Source organism: Lygodium microphyllum, chromosome 17 (assembly GCF_053477565.2).
Source record: "Lygodium microphyllum isolate KBCC chromosome 17, Lygodium_microphyllum_v1.1.10, whole genome shotgun sequence".
NCBI classification, from domain to species: Eukaryota; Viridiplantae; Streptophyta; class Polypodiopsida; order Schizaeales; family Lygodiaceae; genus Lygodium; species Lygodium microphyllum.
In genome coordinates this window covers 53,652,627-53,676,648 of record NC_141151.1, presented here as the reverse complement: position 1 = coordinate 53,676,648, position 24,022 = coordinate 53,652,627, and positions in this window count along the sequence as shown.

The following is a 24,022-nucleotide window of genomic DNA, read 5'->3' as shown; positions in this document are numbered from 1 at the left end:
TCATCATCTTTCGTAAAGTCAGGCATTTCCTCACGTTATTCTTCTTCAATTGCTCCAAGATAATTGATATGGACAGGTGGCTTTTTGGTTTGACAATTGGCTGCTAGATGCCCAAGTTGATGGCATTTGTAACAAACTATGGGTTTGGCTTTAGATACATTGCTGGTAATGGCAGGAAGTTTAGGAATGTTGGGATTTGACTATGAGGATGGCTTCAAGTTTGGATTGATATTTGATGGCAAAGCAGGTGGTCATATCCAAGACTTACGGAATGAAGATGGAAGAAAACAACTTTGATTGAATCTTCAAAAATTTGAATTGAATTGTTTGAAACCATAGTTACCATTAGTTTGAAATTGTTGTGGTCACTTGTCTCTTCCGTGAATCTTGTCTTTAGTGTCATGAGCCAAGGAAATTACATCTTCAAGGATTGTTGGCTTGAACATATTGACATCAGCATAGTAATGTCCAAGTAGGCTAGATATAAACTTGTGTTTGTGAGTCGCTTCAGGTACATCTTCGAGCATTCGGAGTTGCAGTAGAGCATTCTAGAAACGTTCAGTGTATTGGAAAATAGGTTTGTGATCTCTTTGTTGTAGAAGATTCCATTGCTTGATGGCTTTTTCATGGAACTGAGGAGGAAGGAAATTCTGCAAAATTTATTTTGGAAAGTCTCCCAGGTAGTGGGACAATCAACGCTCTTACGGACCACAGTCCACCATAAGGATTCTCGATCGACTAAATGGTTAGTGACACATTTAATTTTGTCTTTCTCAGCATATGTTTCTTCATGGAAGTAATCATCAAATTGACTGATAAAAGCAAGTATAGTCTTTCCATCTCGTGATCCATTGAAAGTACGAAATTTGAAGTTTCTTTTACTTATCTTTGTTTCTTTGCGGATGGATTGGGCTTCAAGTGTCACATCGATGGTACGTCGTATACTCATTCTTCTTTGAGCTGCATCATAATCAAATCCAACTTTTGCTCCATCATTGATTCGGGTAAATCACCTTCAGCCATAAAATCGTCCATGTTTTGTTCAGTCATCCTGCAAAATCCAAAAGACCTCACACTCTCGAAATCTTATTAGCGGGATGAGCGTAGCTCAAAGGCGGGTATACAAGGCTTGTAAATTTTGTTTGGCTTTTATAGTCTTTGTCTTTTGCGATTGCGGTATTCGTTGTCACAACCATCGTCCAAGAAAATAATGTTGCATAGAAACTACATATAAACTGTGTATGAACTTTTGTTCTTGCTGAAACTGGTTTAGCAAGTCTGCAGGTGTGAACAGAGTCTACCAGAGAGTAATATAGTGATTGTGTGCTTCTGCGTATGAACTACCACTAAGGTAGTTGTTGAGTAAGTCTTTAGTAATCTTGTGACTTTGGTGACTTGTAGGAGTAAGTAAGCTTGGTAACTTAGAAGACTTAAGAGCTTAAGTTAACAAGCTGAATTTCGTGTATCTGAGGACATTGGCAACGAAATCGATGCCGTTCTGGACATACTCTTGCTGCCGATTGAGAAATTCGTGGAGGAAGCTTTTTAAAGCTTACTATTAAGCTTATTAAGCTTATTGTTAAAGCTTTTGAGCTATGGAGTAAAAACTTATCTATACACAGACAACTTGAAGAAGAAGATATCCACGTGGTCCTCCGCCCACACAGGCTGGTCCTTTGCGATCAGAGGGTGCAGAAGGGGGTTCTTGACCGCCAGGAACACGCTAGTATCAACCTTTCGTGACGAAACTGACTGTAGAGCTCGATCGTTCTAGGAGCTCCGCTTCACGCAAGATGGTAAGCGATTGGAAGCTCTCGATCTCAGCTTCGCTCTAATACCACTGGTGCATAGATCGGTTCCCGTATGCGCGCGTAGTGAGCGTCAGAAGGTCCCCAAGAACAAAAGAACTCTACTTTTTGCACACAAATCAATGTAGAAAGCTTGCACGATATGAACAAGAGACCAATTGGGTGCAATCTCCCCCCATGCCTTATGTGAGCACTCCACAAAGCATGTATTTCATATATTTATCATCTTCAAGCTCAAATAATAGCCCAAATTACAAAATAGCACGCTTTAGCTTTTGAGTTTGCTTTTGTGCTAATAAAGAATTAAAGCTAATGGGCGCCCAAGAAGTCAGGCGGTACCCAAATACAATGTCCAATACAAATATTTAAATCGTGCGCCCATGCGCATACAAAAATAATAAATAAATATCAAACGCTTTGATAAATAAGCACGACAAAATATAGGCGCCATTCCTAAGATATACACCCATCAAAATATTGACGATAACTTGAATACACGCTATCCCCCAATGCTTTCCACTACCACCGCTGCTTGCTCTACATATCAACTAAAGCATTCACAATTGTTAGAAAAATAATACAATTAAACCGACAAAAGTGAATACCTAGCAGTCTTCAGCTACATAAATAAATTGGTTAGAAATCAATCCTAACCATAATTTATCACAAGTGCGCACTCTAAACTCATAAACGTTTATTAATTTAAATATGTATTTTGCGGAATCACCCGCTATGGAATCACCCATGTACACATGAAATTAACAAAATGCCCGAAAAGGATAAACGCCCCCATCGACTTCTCGCACAAAGAATCCACTTTGTGTATGAGCCTCGGTAATAAAATTTTACGGAATCCACCGCAAAACCTCACGGAATCCACCATGGCATGGAATCCACCGTGAAATATGCCTCCTGGCATCATTAACTAACTGGGGTTAGTTTGGGGGGGTTGACTAACTGGGGTTAGTTTGGGGGGGGTTGACTAACTGGGGTTAGTTTGGGGGGGGTTAACTAACTGGGGTTAGTTTGGGGGGGAGGGGTTAACTAACTGGGGTTATTTTGGAGGGGGTTAACTAACTGGGGCTAGTTTGGGGGGGTTAACTAATTGGGGTTAGTTTCAGGGGGGGTTAACTAACTAGGGTTACTTTGGGGGGGTTAACTAGCTGGGGTTACTTTGGGGGGGAGTTAACTAACTGGGGTTAGTTTGGGGGGTGGACTAAATGGGGTTAGTTTGGGAGGGGTTAACTAACTGGGGTTAGTTTGGGGGGGTTAACTAATTGGGATTAGTTTGGGGGGGTTGACTAACTAGGGTTAGTTTGGGGGGGTTCACTAACTGGGATTAGTTTGGGGGGGTTGACTAACTAGGGTTAGTTTGGGGGGGTTCACTAACTGGGGTTAGTTTGGGGGGGTTAACTAACTGGGGTTAGTTTGGGGGGTTAACTAACTGGGGTTAGTTAGGTTATTAACTAACATGAAGCTAGAAACTAACCATAGGAGGAGGTGGAGGAATGTGGTGGTGGAGGAGGAGGAGGAGGGGGAGGAGGAGGGGGAGGAGGGGGAGGAGGAGAAGGAGGGGGGGAAGGAAGAGGAGAGAAGAGAAGGGGAAGGGGAGGAGGGGGAGGAGAAGGGGGGAAGGAGGAGGGGGAGCAGGAGGAGGAGTAGGGAGTAGTGGTGGTGGTGGTGGAGGAGGAGGAGAAGGAGGAGAAGGAGATAGTGGTGGTGGTGGGGGAGGAGGGGAAGGAAGAGGAGGAGGAGGTGGGGAAGAAGTGGTGGTGCTGGCGGCGCTCGCCGAACGATGGTGGCACAGGCGGTGCTGACGGGGCAGCATAGGCGTCGGCGGCCTTGGCGACTAGAGCATAGGCGTCGGGGGCCTTGGCTGACTGGAGCGGTGAACGGCGAGGGGGCTGGCGTCACCGGCGGTGGGAACGAAGGGCAGCGGCAATCCATGCGGGCGGCCACGATGTCGAGGGCCAGAGCAGCAGGGGTGGAGAAGAGAAGAAGGAGGAGAAGGAAGAGAAAGAATAAAGAGGAGAAGAAGGGGAGGGAGAAGGAGGGAGGAACGGAGAAGGAAGGAGAGGACGCGACGGCACATGTAGGGTTTTTTTTTCTTTTCTTTTCTTTGGGTTTTTTGTTTTTTTCTTTTGATTCTCTTCTCTATTTTTTTTCTTCTTTTTCTTTCTTTGTTTTTTTTCTCTCTGTTTTTTGTTGTCTTCTTTTTCTCTTTTTGTTTTTTTTTTCTTCTTTTTCTCTTTTCTTTTGCTTTTTCTTTGGTTTTTGGCTTTTGGTTTTTTTTGTGTGTTGTTGTTTTTGTTTTTTTAAAATAAATAAATAAATAAATATATATATATATATGTATGTATATATATATATATATATATATATATGTATATATATATATATATATGTATATATATATATATATATGTATATATATATATATATATATATATATGTATATATATATATATATATATTGGTTTGGAGTTAAGTATGATTAGGATTATGGATTAAGTTGTGTTGTTGTTGTTTTTGGTTTTTTGTTATTTACGGAAAAATAAAAAATGGAAAATGGAGGGGTAAAAAACACACCCCCGGCTCGTGTGCATGTGCGGGCAGAGGTTAATTTTTTTTTTTTGCAGTGATGGGGTCAAATGGGCAAGGACGGTGACGCGCAAGCCACGAACGCCACGGGGCGTCCCGAGGCCCGTAAAACCAAAAACAAGGGGCGTTCACGTGCAACACGAGAAACGCGGTCATACGGGAAAAATGAAGAAAAATTAATAAAATCCAAACCGTTCGTCGGATCAAAATTTTGTAAAAAGGAAAAATATATCGGGAGATGAGGGAAAAATGATGGAAACATGCAACACGGGTTGCGGGACAAAATCAAGGTGTTCACATGGAAAAAAGGTAAAAAATAAACCTAAAAACAGAATATCCGCGCATGGGAATGAAGTGCGGAAAGAAGGAAAAGTGTGCAAAACAATGTTTCCAACAACCTATCACGATAAAATACAGTTTTGAGCGAGATAGGATGCATTTACATGGGAAAAACCCCAAAAATAGGCCTAAAAATGGGGTCGAAAATTAATACGGGAAGGACCGTGCGCCGAAATGGTAGGCACTAAATAAGAAAAAATGTCCAGAAGAAAGGGATTCACAAGGTTGGCGCATCAAAACTTAGTTTGGGGAAAATTAGGAGGGGTTCATGTGAAAAAAAAATGGAAAATACATCCGAAAAGACTCGAAAAATTTAATAACTAAAAATCTGATAGTCGGAAGAGGCGGGAGGAAAAAGGAAAAAGTGGGGGAAAGGTTGGCAGGACACAGCTATCAAATCAAACTGGAATTTCGGTGAAAATGGGGCAGGTTCACATGGAAAAATGTAAAAAATAGGCACGAAAAGGTATTAAAAATCTACAAAAATTAATAACTGATGAATTGTGCATCAGAATGACACGAAGTTATAAGGAAAAATATCAGGGGGAATGGGTAGGATAGGGCTAGTACATTAGATCAGAGTTTTGAAGTAATAAAGATGCGTTCACATAGAAAACCATCCATTTTACAGTAATTGCTTCAAAATATTAAAAACTTTAGAACCATCTATCAGAACAGGGGTTGGTAAAAAGGAAAAATAGACAATTCAAAAGGGACAAACAGGGCTATAAGGTTGGATTGGGATTCCAGTGAACGTAAGGTCTGTTCGTATGAAAAATGCACAAAACAAAGGATAAAGGAAAACAATCAAAGAACAATCCCGAGGACAGGGTAAAATAGAACGAAAGAGTATAGAAGGGACCCCATCAGGGTAAAATGAAGTCATGGCATGGATGCATGATCAGAACAGGGTACATGCATGGGGGTATGCATCATCGACGCACAGGGACGCGTCCCCACACTTAAAACCTTAACAGGAAGGGTAGACCAGATAACAAGGACCTAATACCACACTTCAGAGCAACCACGACATCCCCACACTTAAGACATGACCGGTACTGAGAAACAGAAGGTGTAGGGTTAGAAAAACTTGGCCCATATTGCCGAGGAGAAATGTCGACTATTAAGGTTGCGTCTGGTGGCGTCATCGGCTCTGTAGGAGCTAACAAGGTGTCTTCACATTACACGCCCTTTATCCTTTGTAGTAGGGACCATGTGGTAGCGCCCAAGGAGGTAGATCGTTAAAGGAATCATAGGAAATTCGTCGATGGCGAGGGATATTACACTCAACTCATGATCACTCAAATGGAATGAAAGAACAGTCACTCGCCCCATTACTAACATCACTCGAGGAAATAAGGATGAGAACCCAGAGCTCACACACGGTTTAGGAATTGATAAGGGGATGGCGCAGAGGGAGTATGCCAGGGTGCACAATTGATGGTGCCGTAGTGCGTCCAACCCGTCTGGCGCATAGGTGCAATAAGGGAGGCCAGGGAGCTTTGTAGTGCAGTGTACATAACACAATGACGTGTCCTGTACTTATGGCAGAGACCCATCTAGTGGGTGCATAGGAAAATAGAAATGTACCTGACTCTAATTGTTGTAACGGCCCTCAATTCTCGCTTCTCAATAATTGATTGAAGAAACACTAATCACACTAAGTCCACCATCTGTCTCACGCTCTGTTGAAAGATATAGAGGGCAGCCCTTTCCTGAAACCCATTGATGTAATCCTCACGGTCACTTGTGTAGAGGTTGTATGCCTTGTGCGCAAGTGATGGTGCAACTATGCATCCCACCCTATGTCGGCATATAGTGCAAGAAGGAAGGCCAAGGAGCCTTATAGTGTAGTGCACATGAACAGATCATGCTTTGTGCATTGAGAGGCCCATCCCATGCATGTAACACTCCATTCACACATCTCACCTCTCATTTGATTTAAAGGGAAAGACTAGTCACTCCCCCCACCCTCTGTCTCACGCTCTGATAGATACAAAGGGTAGCCTATACTCACGTCTCCATCCTATTAGGATGAAAGCTCGCATCACTCAAGGGGTTGGTGATGAAGATCATGTCAACTGTTGTTGTCATCAAGATCTTGAGACAAAGGCATACCCAGGGAGGCAGCCTACCAATCTCATACTTCAATGATTTGTAAGAAGAGTCGTCTATTAAGAAGGGCAGACGGATTGATATTGCAAAGACAGTGCACCAAGGAGGGTGGCTTCAAATTACTTGCCACAAAGATTATGTTGGTGAGTCAGCTATCCTGAACTGCGAGGTGTTACCACCTTTTCCATAGTCAGCTTCTCGCCCACGGGCGTTTCCACCTTTTCTTGGAACGAGGCCTGTTATGACAGGGAATTTCTTCCTTTTCTCCCATAATAGTTTTGTTTTTTTTTCTTTTGGTTTTTGTTGTTTTTCTTTTTTCTTCTTCTTCTTCTTTTCCCCTTTTTTTTCTATTCTTTTTTTTTGTCTTTTGTTTTTTTTTCATTAAGAAAGAGAATGGTAGAAATACCATATGTTAGGACCAACCTCACCACTGTTGTTGGATCAAATGAAAAGAGAACAATGTCGGGTTAAGATATTCCTGCGAGGGGGTAGTAGAACGAGACCGCCTTGTGAGGAGAATCATAAGGGCTATCAGAAGCACGACGAGAAGGACAATGCGACGCCCAAAAGGGAAAGGGTAGGTCGACTGTGTTTGTCAAGATCCCCAGGGAAGAAAGTACATCTTCAGGCGATAGCCATTGATCAGGAAGGGATCATTAGAGGCATCAACGGTCTGCACCTGAATAGAGCCATTAGGATTGACAGCAAGTACCTTGTACGGGCCCATCCACCATTGTTGAAGCTTTCCAGGAAACTTGCCAAATCTCGAATCATAGGCTAGAACAAGATTACCTTCTTTGTACTCCTTGTGCTTGATGAAACTGTCATGATAGGCCTTGCATCGCGCTTGAGTGGTTTCCATGCACTGTAGGGCCATCCGCCATATCTCATCTAAGCATTCCAAGTGCAGGAGACGACGTTGCAGTGACTTCTTATCTCCCAAGAGTTCTTTAACTCCCATCCGCAAAGAGGGTAATTTCAGTTCGACAGGGAAGACGACTTTTGTACCATACACTAGTTGGAAAGGGGTCTGTCCTATAGCTGCCTTGTGGGAGGTTCTATACGCCTAGAGGGCCTCTATAAGTCAATCGTCCCAGTCGCGATGATGTGCGGCAATCGTTCTTGTTAGAATCGAGCAAAGAATGCGATTGGTGACTTCAATTTGGCCATTGGCTCTGGGGTAGTAGGGAGTGGACTTGCGATGGCAGATCTTATACATCTCAGTTAGCTCCTCCATGATTTTGTTAAGGAAATAAGTACCTTTGTCACTTACCAGCTCGAGGGGACTGCCAAAACGGGTGATAATATTCTCGTACATGAACACGGCTACGTTGTTGCCATCGTCCCGCTTCAGGGCTTTAGCTTCACACCACTTTGTGATATAATCCGTGCAGACTAGGATGTATCTATTCTACTTCTGTCGAGTAGGTGGATTAATGGGACCCACAAAATCAATCCCCCACTTCTCGAAAGGCTTTAGGGGAAGAATGGGTTGCAATGGCATGGCACTTGTTTTGGTGGGTTTTCCCATTCGCTGACAAGCATAACATCTCTTGTAGTAATCGTATGCATCCTTGTGGAGGGTCGGCGACCAGTATCCTGCTAACAGGGCCTTCCTGGCTGTCACTTCTCTCGGGAAGTGTCCACCACAGGGTTTGTTATGGCATGCTTTCAATACTATGCTGATTTCATCCCATGCAACACATCTTCACAGCACTTCATCTTTGCCTCACTTATACAGTGCACCACCTAGCAAGGTGTAGGGGGCTGATTCTAGCAGAAGCTTCCTCTTCTCACGGCTTGAGATGCCAAAAGGATACTGTTGAGTTGCTAGGAGGTTGCCTATATCTGCATACCAGGGAGTAACTGTTTCAACTAGAAACAACGAAGCATCAGGAAGGTCTGGATCATCATGTTCATTTGCTTCTGATTGAGGGATTCGTGATAGATGATCGGCTAGGACATGGGAATGGCTAGGCTTAGTGACCACTTCAAAATTGAACTCCTAGAATAGGAGAAACCATCTCATAAGTCGTCCTTTAACATCTGATTTTCTCATCAGGAAGGACAGGGCTTCATGATCCACATAGAACTTGAAATGCATTGACAGTAGATAGTGTCGAAACTTCTCTAGTTCAAACACCATTGCCAAGCACTCAAGCTCTGTCACTGTGTAGTTCTGTTCCCTATTAGTGACCTTTCAGCTTGCATAATATATTGGTTGATCTAATTTAGAGGGACCCTTTTGACATAGGACAGCACCTAGCCCTTCAATTGATGCATCTGTGTGCACATGGAATTCCTTCGTCCAATCAGGAGGTTGTAAGATAGGTGCTTGGATAAGGCACTATTTTAGGGTTTTAAAGGCCTCTTCATAGTCATCAATCCAAAGGAAGTCAGCTTCTTTCCTTAGGAGCTTGTGCAGAGGAGCTGCCTTGGTTGCAAAATGTGCAATAAATCTTCTGTAATAGCCCACATGGCCAAGAAATCCTCTTAATTGCTTGAGGTTTGTTGGTGCTGTTAAGGCGGCAATCTTCTCAATCTTTGCCGGGTCTATTGCAATTCCTTGTGTAGAGACAATATGGCCCAAAAGAACTCCCGAGGAGACACCAAAGACACATTTGTTAGGGTTGAGAGAAATCCCATACTCTCAGCATCTGTCAAAACATTGCTCTAGGTGTCCCCAGTGCTCTCGGATTAAACTATAGTTATCGTAATATTGTTTGGACTAACAAACACCCCTGCTACCTTCAACAAATTAATGCAAGTTATATTCAGAACTTATCTTGATGATTTCGTCCTTATATTCTTTGACAACATCTTAACATATCTCAAGGATGAAGGAAGTTACGAGTCGCAACTCTACGGACATTTCTTGAGACAAGCTATATGCTAAGAAGAGGAAGTGTGTGTTCTTCAAGAAGCAAATCGAGTATTTATGGTTTATAGTTTCAACATAAGGAATTTTAGTAGATCTGCCAATCAAGGATGTAAAAGACTCTGGCTGCCTCTGACCATCGTGAGTGAAGTTCATAGTTTTTTAAGTTTAATAGGATGGTATCGGATCTTTATCAAGAATTATGCCCAAATTGGGTTTTTTCCATGCGAACAGGGTTTCTCTTGATCGGCACTGTGTTCTAATATGATAGGATTGTCAAGCACATTTTTTTGCACATTTTTATTTCTTTCCTCACTTCGTTCTGGCTAATGGATTTTTCGATATTAATTCCCGTATGCGTTTTCGGGTTCGATTTTTACCTTTTTTGCTTGCGAGCCTCTCCTCATTCCCCTGGATATGCCTTTTAATGTGCCAACCCTATAAGTCCGCTTCACCTAGACATTTTTCCTTTTTACTGCCCTTCGATCCGGTGCTTGAATCTTTTTATATTAATTTTCGTGTCTCGTTTCGAGGGCCCTTTTTTGGTTTTTTCCATGTAAACGGGTCTTATCTCTATCGAACTTGTGTTTTGACATGATAGGCCTGTTCGGCATGACTTTTCTCAAATTTTTACTTTTTCTCGCGCTTCATTTCGGTGAACAGATTTTTCGGTATTAATTTTTGTATACATTTTTTAACTCGATTTTTGTGATTTCCCCATGTGATCACCGTGAATTGTTCCCGGATACCTCATTGCCCTTTTTCGTTTTTTTCCCTCGTTGTGTGGGCCATTTTTCCTTTTTACAGAATTTCGTTCTGATGTGCGGTTTGCATGTTTTTAAATTTTCTTTGTTTTGTCGAGTTCCTTGCACGCCTTGCCTCGTGCGTGAACACGTGTATTTTTGCTTTTATGCACCTCACGACACCCCCTGGCATCTGTGCCTTCCCCGTTGTCGTCCTGGCCCCCATTGCTTCCTGCCACTACAAATTATTTTACCTCGCCCTGCGCTTTTGCGCGGGACGAGGGGGGGCTTCCATGTTTTTCCTTTTTGTTAAAAAAAGAACATTATTATTATTATTATCAATTTTTCTCTTTATTTATTTATTTATTTATTTTTAAAACCCCCACCCAACGGTTTTCTCTCCCCTCCTCTTCTCCCCTTTCTCTCTCTCTCCCGCCATTACCCACCTCCCTCCTCCCTTCTCCATCTCCCTCCTTCCTCGTCCCTCCTTCCTCCTTCTCCCTTCTTGCAATCCTCCTCCCTTCTCCCCCCTTCACCCTTTTCCTACCCCCCAATCCCTTCCTCCCTGCCCTCCTCCTCCCTTCTCCCCTTCGCCATCTCCCTACCCTGTTGAGATGACAAGCTCAATACATGCAGACATTAATGATAGACCGCCTGGTTAGATGGGTCCACACATCTACACTTAGCACGTCAGTGGTCATTATGACTCTCACATGGCCACTGACTCATTACTATTATATTCAAGTTGTTACATCTATTTACAACTGACATAGTTATAGCGCCAGTTGACTAGTGTAGTCGGTTATGCATTGTTTGACTTAGTATATCTTATCTATACTTTGTGTATATTGTAAAGTGTGTGGAAGAAAAAGAAGAAACTGGCAAGAAAACGTTTTGGCCTCCATCTCTCTTCTTGTCTCTCGAGTAAGCTTCTCCTTGTGCATTCTGTGTGTGTTCGGCGCAGCATCTTGAGCAAGTCCCCCCACCACACGATTCGTGACATGGTATCAGAGCTGCACCACTGATTGAGGCTGGTTTTGAAGGCCAAAGCGAAGGAGAGGAGCCAAGGATTCGAGAAAGCAAGCAATGGGTAAGAAGCTTTTCCATTCTCTACTTCTTCTCTTGGACAGTGCCTATGGAGGCACCGGAAGCAAGGTAGAGCAAAAATCTCAGATTGCAGTGAGATTTGGTATGCGCGAAGAGCGCTGTATATTCTACAGATTAGATCTTTAGGTCTTTCCCATTGCTATTTTGGCCATCCGAGGTCATTTCAGGCCCCGTTTTAGACTCGCAAGGTTGTGGACAGCAGTTCGAGATATCCTGCAACTTTAGCTGTGTCTGTTGTATACAGATGCACAGGTTACAGATTTCAGATCTGTAAGTTCAAAGGTGTTTACCAGCAAATAAACACAAGGTTTATCTGCAAACTAGTTGCAGATTGTATGTATTGTTGAGCAGATAGTGAAAAAGGCTGTCTGGTGTATTGCTGTGCAGTACAGGTCGAGGGTTGTAGAAGATTTGCTTGCTGTTTGGTATTAGTTTTGTGATAATGGCAAAGAACAATGGAAACCCCATCATTGAGAAGCTCGACAAGAACAACTACCCTTCATGGAAATTCCGTGTCACGAACTTCCTTATTGGAAAAGGCCTTTACGAGTTTGTTTCAGGTGAAGAAAAGGAGCCGGAGGTGAGTGATCCTCCAACTATAGAAGAGACAAAGGCACGTAAGGAATGGAATGCAAAAGACAAAAAGATCATGTATTAGCTATCTGCAATAATTGACAATAATATGCTGGGACATATTAGAAATACAGAGAAATCATATGCAGCTTGGACCATACTTGAAAGTATGTTTTCCATAAATACAAAGGCACGAAAGATTCAACTCAAGCAAAAGTTGAATACATTGAAAAAAGGAAATATGTCTATCAATGAGTATGTACTAAAGGTAAGGAGCATTGCAGATGCCTTGGCAGCGACTGATGCAATGCCCGATGATGATGATTTGGTGTCGTCTACCTTGGGTGGACTTAACAATGAAAAGGCTTGGAAGTCTTTTGTAACTTCCGTATACGTCAAAAAGCCATTTCCAGATTTCGATGAGTTGGTCTCCCTTATGATCACTAAAGAGATCAACATGCAGAGTGAGAAATTTGAAAAAAGTGGTGAATAGGTCCAAGCTTTCTACTCCAGTTCAGGAAAAGGATGTGGCAGGTCCTCTTCAAGAGGCCGTGGTACAGGACGTGCTAGTGACAACCAGCAAAATAGATTGAATCAGCAATTTGGTGATATGCAAGTTTCAAGAGGTCATGGTAACTTTAGAGGCAAGGGGAGATTTAGAGAAAGAGGTGGATGGCAGAACAGAGGTTCTAACAACTCTAGTATTGTGTGTCACTACTGTGGAAAAACATGTCATATTGTAGCCCAATGTTATGCTAAGAAAGATGATATTCGCAGTGGTAAGTTGTAGCAAGGAAACTATGCATCATCTTCACGATAGAATGAAGACAAAAATGAACGTCTGTTTGTTATGCAACATATGCTAAACGCTGTTACAGGAAAGGGAACACATGATTATGTTTGGTATGTTGATTCAGGTGCATCCAATCATATGACCAGCCATGCAGAATGGTTTGTAGAGATGCGGGATTTGCAAAATACAGGTTATGTGCAGACGGGTGGTGATTCATGCCACCCAATTTCACACATTGGAAAAGTTCCCTTGTCCTTGCATGATGGTAAGACAAAGAGTCTTTCAAATGTATTACATGTGCCATCTATTACAAAGAACTTGGTGTCAGTCGGTCAGATGGTAGAGCAAGGGTTGCAAGTCATATTTAATGCAAAGGGCTGCTTTGTAGAAGACTTCAATGACAAGTGCAGGTTGCTTGCAAAGGGAAGTAGAGTTTGACATATGTTTACTCTGGATGTTGGAATTCCTACTATGAATGCTGCTATGTATGCTAAAGGAAAATGTGTTGTTGCAAATATTGAAATTTGACAGAAACACATTGGACATGCAAATGTACAAAGGCTGAAATTAATGCTATCCAAAGGGTTGCTTACAAGTTTGCCTACATTTAGAATAGTAGAATTTCATAAGGTATGCGAATCATGTCAGTTTGGTAAGCAGGCAAGACAACCCTTTTCACATGACAGAGATGTAAGTAGAAATATCCTTGATATTGTGCATACAGATATTTGGGGGCCTACAAAAAATGTATCTCTTGGAGGCAGTTCATACTTTGTCACATTCATTGATGATTGTTCTAGAAAGCTGTGGGTATATTTTATGAAGGAAAAGAGTGAAGCGTTTGAGCACTTTAGAACTTTCAAGGCTGCAGTTGAAAGAGAAACATGCTTGAAAGTAAAGTGCTTGAGGTCAGATGGAGGGGGAGAGTACCTCTCGAATGAGTTCAGTGATTTTCTGAGGTCTCATGGGATAAAGAGAGTTCACATGCAGGTATACCCCACAGCAAAATGGGGTTGCAGAAAGGAAAAACATGCATATTGCAGAAGTTGCACGCACCTTGATGGCTGAAAAGAATATGCCTAAGCATTTTTTGTCTGAGGCTGTTCATACTACTATTTATATTATGAACAAAACTCCCACAGCTGCAGTTCATGGTATGACCCCCGAAGAATTTTTTACAAGTAAGAAGCCTGATGTCTCACTTGAAAGTGTTTGGTTGTATTGCATATATTCATGTGCCAGATGAGTTGCAGAAGAAACTGGATCCAAAGGTTGAAAAGTGTGTCTTTGTTGGATACTCTTTAGAGCAAAAAGGGTATCGTTGTTATAACCCTATTACATGTAAGTTCAGAGTGAGCAGGGATGTCATCTTTGATGAAATGAGCAGTTGGTATGCATCTAGTGGTGATGCATTGGATGATGATAATGATCATGACACTCATGTACAGGCTGAAAAGCAAGAATCATGGACTCTCAGTGGACCAGAGACATCATCTGGGAGTCCTTGGTCTGGGAGAATAAGGAGTAGCTCTACATCTTAAGGTGCATCTAATAGTACTATTACAGGTAAAGACAAAGGAAAGAATAAAGTGTCAGATGGCATTGATGCAGTTCTTGATGGAGACTCTAGTGGCTCAGAGAGCTTGGATGACGAGCTTGGCATTCCTTCAGTGAGGACTCTAGGTGTGCAGAGAGCACACGTCAATGCAAAGACTCCATTGAGTGATCCAGTGGTACGCAGGTCTAGCAGGGTGAGATAACCTGTTAACAGATTTAGTTTTGAAGGTTATGCAACTCACCATTATGCTTATATGGTGAAAGTGATTGAGGATGTTGAGCCCACATGTTTTGAGGAGGCTGTTGGTCATGCTCATTGGGATGCAGTAATGGATGAGGAGATGGCCGCATTAGAGGCCAATAAGACTTGGGATCTAGTATCATTGCCGAAGGGCAAGAAAGCTATTGGATGTAAGTGGGTTTATAAGATTAAGCGCAATGCAGATGGTTCTATTAGTAGGTACAAAGCTAGGCTGGTTGCAAAAGGCTATGCCCAGACATATGGCATAGATTATGAAGAAACCTTCAGTCCAGTTGCTAGGATGGCAATTGTCAGATGTGTGATTGCTTTGGCAGTAGCCAAAGGTTGGAGGTTGCAACAAATGGATGTGAAGTATGCCTTCTTGCATGGTGATTTGCAAGAAGAAGTGTATATGGATCAACTAGCAGGTTATGAAGATTTAGAGCATCCCATGTATGTGTGCAGGTTGAAGAAGGTGCTCTATGGGCTCAAGCAAGCACCTAGAGCATGGTCTGACAAGATCAGAGAGTAGCTTGTCAATATTGGCTTTTATGTTTCTGATGCTGATCACTCACTTTATGTGAGAAAGGGAGATGTAGGTTTGGTCATCATAGTTATCTATGTGGATGACTTGATTATTACAGGTGATAGTGATAGTGGGATTGCTGAAGTCAAGGACTTTTTGAAGAAGAAGTTTGAGATGAAGGATTTAGGTGAGCTAAGGTACTTCCTTGGCATTGAGGTGATCAGATGTGATGATATTATATGGCTATCCTAAAGACAGTATGGCTTGGATATGTTGTCCAAGTATGGTATGACAACATGCAAACCACTTTCAGTCCTGTTGAAGAAGAATGTAAAGTTGAGTGCTGATGTTGGGGATGAGATAGAAGACCCTACTATGTTCAGGAGGATAGTGGGGAGTTTGATCTACATGACCATTACAAGGCTAGACTTGAGCTACACTGTTGGTCTTGTGAGTCAGTTTATGCAAGTACCTAGAAAGCCACATTTGGATGCAGTCAGACGCATATTGAGATATGTGAAGTCCACATTACATTATGGACTTTTCTATGAGGCAGGTACAGATGTATAGGTGTTTGGATACACAGATGCAGATTGGGCTGGTAGTATGTCTGATAGAAGATCTACCAGCAGATACATGTTCTCTCTTGGTAGTGCAGCAGTACTTGGAGGAGCAAAAAGCAATCTACAGTTGCTTTGTCGAGTACAGAGGCTGAGTATAGAGGTGTTGTTGTTGCAGCATGTGAGGTAGTATGGCTACAAAAGTTATTGGCTAATTTAGAAGTGCAGGTGGAAGGTCCAATTGTCATTTATTGTGACAACATGAGTAGTATACAGTTGGCTAGGAACCCTGTGTTTCATGCCAGGACAAAATATATTGAGGTACACTACCACTTTGTGAGAGAGAAGGTACTAGCAGGTGAGATTGACTTGGTGTATGTCAGCACACATGATCAAATAGATCACATCTTCATGAAGGTATTGGGTATAGAGAAGCTTTAAAAGTTCTGAAGCTTACTTGGAGTTGCAGAAATGCAGTTGAGCTTGAGGGGGAGTGTTGAGATGACAAGCTCAACACATACAAACATTAATAATGGACCGCCTGGTTAGATGGGTCCATATGTTTACACTTAGCACGTCGGTGGTCATTATGACTCTCACATGGCCTCTGACTCATTACTTATTATATTCAAGTTGTTACATCTATTTACAACTGGCATAGTTATAGCACCAGTTGACTAGTGTAGTCGGTTATGCATTGTTTGACTTAGTAGGCCACTTTCCTTTATGTTGTATCTTATCTATACTTTGTGTACATTGTAAAGTATGTGGAAGAAGAAGAAGAAACCAGCAAGAAAACGTTTTGGCCTCCATCTCTCTTCTTGTCTCTTGAGTGAGCTTCTTCTTGTGCATTCTGTGTGTGTTCGGCGCAGCATCTTGAGCAAGTCCCCCCACCACGCGATTCGTGACATACCCCCCAATCCCTCCCACCTGTTGTCCACCTTCACCTCTCCTAGCTCCCTTCCATGGTGCCGCCCTACCCGGGTCCTCCTCCTCCGTCGCCCCGCCCTGGCCATCCGCTACTTTGCTCGGATTCTCCCTGCCACGACACTGCCATAGTGTCCTCCTCCTCCGTCACACACGCCCTGTATTGGCGTGTCCTCTCTCCTCCACCACATTCCCCCCCTTCATTACCTCTAACCCTCCTCATTACCCTCTAAATCCCCCCCCTCCATAGCCCCCCTCCCAATCCTCATTATCCCATCCTTAACCCTTCTTCCCACTACTTCCCTTCCCTCCCAATTAACCTACCCTCACCCCACCGAGTTCCCTCCCACTACCTATTGCCAGGTGGCACCTACACAAAGGGATGAGTGCCTTAAATGGTTCTCCATCAATGCGGGGCACGTTCCTAAGAATTGTCTTAGGCAGAAGGTCGATGGGGATGCCTATCCTTTCCAGGCATCGATGCAAGTGTGAACGTGGGTGATACCATTTTATCCACATGAGTATTAACGTCTTCGTGAATTAATTATTGTATGGAATTCCAAATTAATTGATCTATGTGGGTAGTTGCAATTATTCAATTGGTTATTATTCTAACATGATTTTTTAAATTTTTTGCTACTGATGTGTAGAGGAAGGTGAATTGGAAAGGTGCGCCATGCGTAAGAATTTTAAAGATTATTTCCTCAAGAATTTATTTAGCAATTATTGGATTATTGTATTAGATGCACCGCTATTTCTTATAAAGCATGTGTATAGCCTCTGTGTAAATATTTATTAGCAAAATAGATTTTTAGAAGATATGTCCAATAAAATATTAATGGTTCTAGAGAGTTGTGGGATGCACAACTACTAGCATCCATTAATTCAGAATACTCTATCTCTTTTCCAGTACACTCAAACTCTTTATGCAAAGAGTGATTGTAAAGGGCCTAAATCTTGGGCAAAGAAGATTTTATAATATTATTATAAATACAGCATGAAGGGAGCATCCCACTTCATGTTGGGGGGAGATTGTACCCAATCTTGTGTCGCTTCATCTTACTTTACTCTCTCTTTTAGTCTATTTTTAATTTCTCATGAGTCGTATGCAATTTTATGAGTAAAAGAGAGAAAGAGGAAGCTTCTTCGATTCGCTACGCGCAAACCATGCATCCGTTGCTCGCAACAGTGGTATCAGAGCCCAGCCTTCCTCTTGGTCTTCCAATCGCCTACCCTCTGGCATGAAGGTGAGCCCTCTGCTACAAACGGGCTCTATGATCTATCTCATTGTGAGCCGACTACACGGTTGGATTCCCGTGCCTTCAAAACCCCCAACCCCTCTTTCACAGTCAAGAAATTCTCTTATTTTCTCAGACATTGAAGAAGACCCACTCCCACATCATGGCGCCATGTTTCGTGAAGTACTGGAGCTTCAAGGTGATTAGAAAGCTTAATTAAAGCCTAATTAAAAGCTTTGCTTAAGCTTAATCAAGAGCTTAAGCTCAATCTTGATTTCGTTTGGGGGGCGTTTTTTTTTTGTCGTACGGCCACATTCATGATGTCCTTTTGTCCTAAATCGTCAAGTTTTTTTTAAAGGCTTAAAGCCTTATTAAGAAAGTTACATTACCTCTTTTATCACTTACATAATCAACTTCATCTTCTCTTACTCCATGTCATACATAGACTTTGCAAATCTTCACAAGTCACAGCTGACTATCTCTTCCATAGAGGCAGTTCTCACACAATTCTTTCCAGCTTCATAAATTTCACAAAATTTCCATAAAAAATTACCGCCTTTCTTGCCTACTTCCATCCATAATTTATTGTCCAAAGGCCGCTTAAAATTTTTGTCTTACATGCCAAAATTCTTCAACAACAAGCAAGGCGTCTTTTCATTTGCAAGGCATCCTAAATCTCCAGATTTCTCCATCAAGCAATCATGTCACATGAAGGACCATCTGACACTACCAATTGCGACTCAGCATCACCGCTTCCTGAGCCAACCCTGGAGCAGCATATGGATTTAATATCCATGCAACTTGAAGAAGAGCGTCAACACTAGGTACAACTGGAGCAAGAACTGAAGTCCCTCAAGCGTCTTGCCATTGAAATTTCTACCAATGACGACAACCTAGTTCACGCCATCAACGCTACTTTGGATGTCCACGCTAGTTGAAAGGAGTCCAAGATAAGTAAGCGTACATTCAAATTTAATTCTTTTGATGGTCTTAAATATGGTTGTAAAATTCTGTCATGGTTAAGTCAGTTTGAAGCTTATTTTGACAATGAGAAATTCTCAGAAAGTGATAAAATTAAATGTGCATCTCATTATTTTATTGAGAAAGCTGCATTACGGTGGGATGTCACGCATAAAAGCATTGATTGTCCTCTCACATGGAATGACTTTCGCAAGAAGGTTCTTGCAAAATTTCTCCCTGCACAATTCAAGCTCCACATGCAACAAAAATGGGACCTATTCATGCAACGGGAACGTGAGTCTTACCCTCAATACACATAAAGATTTTGGAGCACTCTCTTGCAGCTCCAAATGGTCGATCCAGTGGCCGAGTCTACCTTTAAGAGAAAGTATATGTCCGGCTTAATTCCATCCATCCAAGCCGAAGTCAACATGTTCAAGCCCAATAATCTAGACAAAGCCATATCCCTAGCTCACGACTTAATTCCATCCATGTCCGACTTAATTCCATCCATCCAAGCCGAATTCAACATGTTCAAGCCCAATAATCTAGACGAAGCCATATCCCTAGTTTAAGAGAAAGTATATGTCCAGCTTAATTCCATCCATCCAAGCCGAAGTCAACATGTTCAAGCCCAATAATCTAGACGAAGCCAAAAATGTTATCCCAAGTGTCTCCAATGCCATTTCCAAAAATATCCTTTGTTATAATTGTAAGCGTCCTGGTCATATTGCAACTTGTTGTCCCATGGGCAACACCTATGATTGGAAGAAACCCACGGCGCATATGAATTTTCTTGGAGCTGAAGAATCCAACGAAGACCTTGAAGCAATGTTCAACTTCGATGAGGCTACACTTATGGGTGAAAATTCTAACGAACCTGAAGACCTTGCTGGTAAATATTCTATGCATGCCTTATTAAAGATGTGATGAAAAATCAATAATAATGATATGACTGTTTTGCATGACGATGGAAGCACTCATGATTTTGTTTCGAAAAAAGTAGTTAGAAAATTACAACTTAAAACTGTTCCATCTGCCTATAAAATTAAGGCTGCATTTCTAGGACAATGATATAATGGTACTCAGGAAGTTCATAATTTAAAAATTTTGTATTGGATCTTATAAGGAAAAGTGAAAATTTTTAGTAGCACCTTTGCAATCAGCTGGCATAATTCTAGGAATGCCATGGCGTCACCAATTTAACCCCAATATAGATTACAACACACACTCAATGCACATTGAGCACAAAGGTAAACAAATTTTACTTGAAGGGTTAATAAAAACCGAATTATTTTCAATTATTAGTCATACACAGGCGAAGCGAGCTTTGCGTAAACAATCAAAAGCTTTCTTAGTATGAATTAATGAAGTTGATGTTACAAAAACTGAACTAACTCCAAAGCAATAGCATTTTATTGCTAAATTTTCTGATTATTTTTCTAATGATTTACCTTTACAACTTCCTTCATCACGGCCCGAAGACCACCAAATTGATCTACTTCCTAGTAGTCAACCACCTTGCAAAGCTCCCTATTGCCATAACCAATTAGAACAAAAAGAGATTCAGAAGCAAATTGAAGAACTTCTAAGTAGAAAATTAATTCGTCCAAGTAGTTTGCCTTTTGGAGCTCCTGTATTATTAGTTAAAAAGAAAAATCAAACTTACCGCATGTGTATAGATTATAGAGCGCTTAATAAAATAACGATTAAAAATAGGTATCCAATACCTAGAGTAGACAACCTTCTAGATAAATTACAAGGAGAAACAGTGTTTAGTAAAATTGATTTAAAATCATGATATCACCAAGTTCGTATGTCTACTCTTGACATTTTTAAAGACAGCTTTTCGTACACAATTTGGACATTATGAATTCTTAGTAATGCCCCAGCTACATTTAGTAGAATGATGAATATAATATTTTTGCATTTTAAGCATTGTGTAATAGTCTTTTTCGATGACATTCTTGTTTTCAACAAAACTGAAAAAGAACACAAAGAACATTTATCTTTAGTGTTTAGTTTATTAAAACAAAACCATCTATATGCTAACCCTGACAAAAGTTCTTTCACTCAATTTGAAATAGAATATTTAGGTCATATCATGTCTACCAAAGGCATACACGTAGATCCACGTAAAATTGAAGCAATTAAGTCTTGGCCAACACCTAAAAATATACATGAAGTTTATTCGTTTTTAGGGCTAGCTAGCTTTTATCGAAAATTTGTTAGAAACTTTTCATTGCTTGCTTTACCATTAACTCTTTTGTTAAAGAAAGGTCTTGTTTATCGTTGGGGTGATAGCCAACAACGATCGTTTGAAATAATTAAGCATGCACTCACACACGCACTAGTTTTGTAGTTACATGATTTCAATCGACCATTCTTTCTTGTGGTTACTGATGCAACTGGTTCTGGCATTGGTGCAATATTGATACAAGACAATCACCCTATAGCATACTCTAGTTGTAAATTGAAACCTTCTGAAGTTAAATATAGTACATATGACAAAGAATTATTAGCCGTAGTTCATGCATTGCGCATATGGAAGCAGTATTTAATGGGTTCAGAGTTTATGATTAAAACTGATCAGCAAAGTATTAAATATTTATTGTCACAACCACAAATATCTGATAGACATACAGTGGGCATCATTTATTCAATCCTTTCATCCACTCATTCAATATCAATCAGGTAAGGAAAATGTAGTAGTCGATGCACTTAGCCGTAGGCCATCATTAAACAATATTTCTCTCATTTCTACTTCTTCGTTAGACACAATGAAAAATACTTATCTTCAAGATCTCGATTTTCATGATGTTTGGGTAAATTTATCTAACAATCAATGGATCCCTACTAATAACTTTTCTGTTTTCGATGGTTTTCTGTTTTATGAAAAAAGGTTATGTATCACTAATCCTTTTCGTCATTTCATTATGCAAGAAGTACACAAGCCTCCTTATATGGGACATCATGGTATTATCTCCACACTTAGAAATTCACACGAAGATTTTTTCTGGTCAAATATGCAACGTGATGTCTCTAATTTTGTTTCTGAATGTGGTAAGTCATATGGTTTATTACTTCCATTACCTATCCCTAATTCACCTTGGGAGCAGATTTCTATGGACTTCATTACAGGTTTACCACAAACTTCTTCACAGAATAATATGATATGGACCATAGCTAATAGATTTAGTAAACAGGCTTACTTCATTGCTTGTAAAAAGACCTTAAGTGCTGCACAAGCCGCTAACTTATTTCTCAAGCATATTTTTGTGCACCATGGACTGCCGAAAATTATTGTGTCCGATCGAGATCCTCAATTCTGTAATAATTTTTGGATTACATTGTTTTCTAACTTAAGAACTAAGATTGATTTTAGCTTTGCATTTTATTCAGAGACTAATGGTGAAACAAAGGCCACAAATAACACAATTTTGGATTCAATCCATGCTTACACAATTTCTTCTCCAATCACATGGGATAATAATTTGCACCTTCTACAGTTTTCTTACAATAATACGAGTCACACTGCTACACAAAAGGCACCTTTTGAAAAATTTTATGGTCACAAATTGCCAACTCCCTCATATCGTCTAACACAGAAAATACTTTCTGTTGATGATTGGATTCAAAATCATTCAAGTATTTATGAGCAAGTTAAACAAATGCTAGCAAAGGCCCAACAATCATATGTGAAACAAGTGAATAAAAAGAGGCAAGCCATGATTTATAAAGAAGGAGATTATGTTTGGTTACGTGTTAAAAAATGTAGACTCCATAGTGTAGAAAAGAACCCGAATGTAAAATTAGATCCTCGTTTTTATCATGGACCTTTTAAAATTCTCCATTGTATTAATCCTAATGCTTATAAATTAGAGTTACCGCATCATTGGAAAATCCACAACACTTTTCACATTAGTCTTTTATGTCCCTTCAAAGGTTCTCTTCTTGTTCACCCTGTTTATGACTCAGCACCCTTGATTGCAGATGACCATGAAATCCTAATCCCTAAAACACTTATTGATGTTGACTATATGACCACTAGAACTGGAAATACTTATCATCGTTATCTTGTCAAATTCCACAATCACCCTGTTGAGGAAGCTCAATGGATGCATGCTCGTGATTTGCGAACTTTTTCCAATTTGTTCATTAGGAGAAATATGGACTCCCCTTTTTGCCCCTTAAGGAGTGAATAAACAAATATAGGCCTAACCAATGAGAGAGCTGGGATTCCAGATTCATGTAACATGAATCTTCTATCCATATCTTGGCCCAAATCTTCCCTTAGCAATAAAATAAGGGGAAATTTGGGGACTACAATGCTGTCACTTCCTGGAAGTTTGTGCCTTAAATTCTCATTTTCTTATTTTTTTATGTTTTACTTTTTTTTTCTCCCCTTTTCAGTTTCCCCCTCTTTCTTAGGCGGAACTCAAATTTGTCATATCTCTTTCCTCGCTTCTTCTTTCTTAACAAAATTTTATAGCCTCATTGTTGCTTGCCCTATGTGTAACCTTGTTAAATTTCATTTGCTCTGCACAAGCACAGAGAGAGTTTCATGTGTTTTATGAGAGTAGAGCTTGTTTTACCAAACCCCTAAGATTCTCTTCACAAAACTCTACATGTATATTTCTCTTTTCCATGGATGTTCTATGGCAAAGTTTTATCTCATTTGGAGAAAACCAGTGTAAGTTATGTGCATTCTCTGACATGTAATTTCTTTTGTTTTGGTGCTCTAGGAGTCTCTTACAGTCAAGAACAGTGATATTTGAACACTCAACTTCTTCTTCAACATCTTAGGGTTTCTCTGTAAACAAAGTTACAGGTATATTGTCTTGTTTTTTTGTTGCTCCACTTTTAAATTTTATCTCGTTTGGATAAAATGTATACAAGTTATATGCATATTGAGATTTCCTTTGTTTTTGTACTTCAAGAATCTCCGAGGGTGAAGAACAATGATTTTTTAAGAGCTCAACTTCTACAACATCTTTGGGCTTTTTTGTAGAGAAAGCCACAGGTATATTGCCATTTTTTACTGTTGTTCCATGGT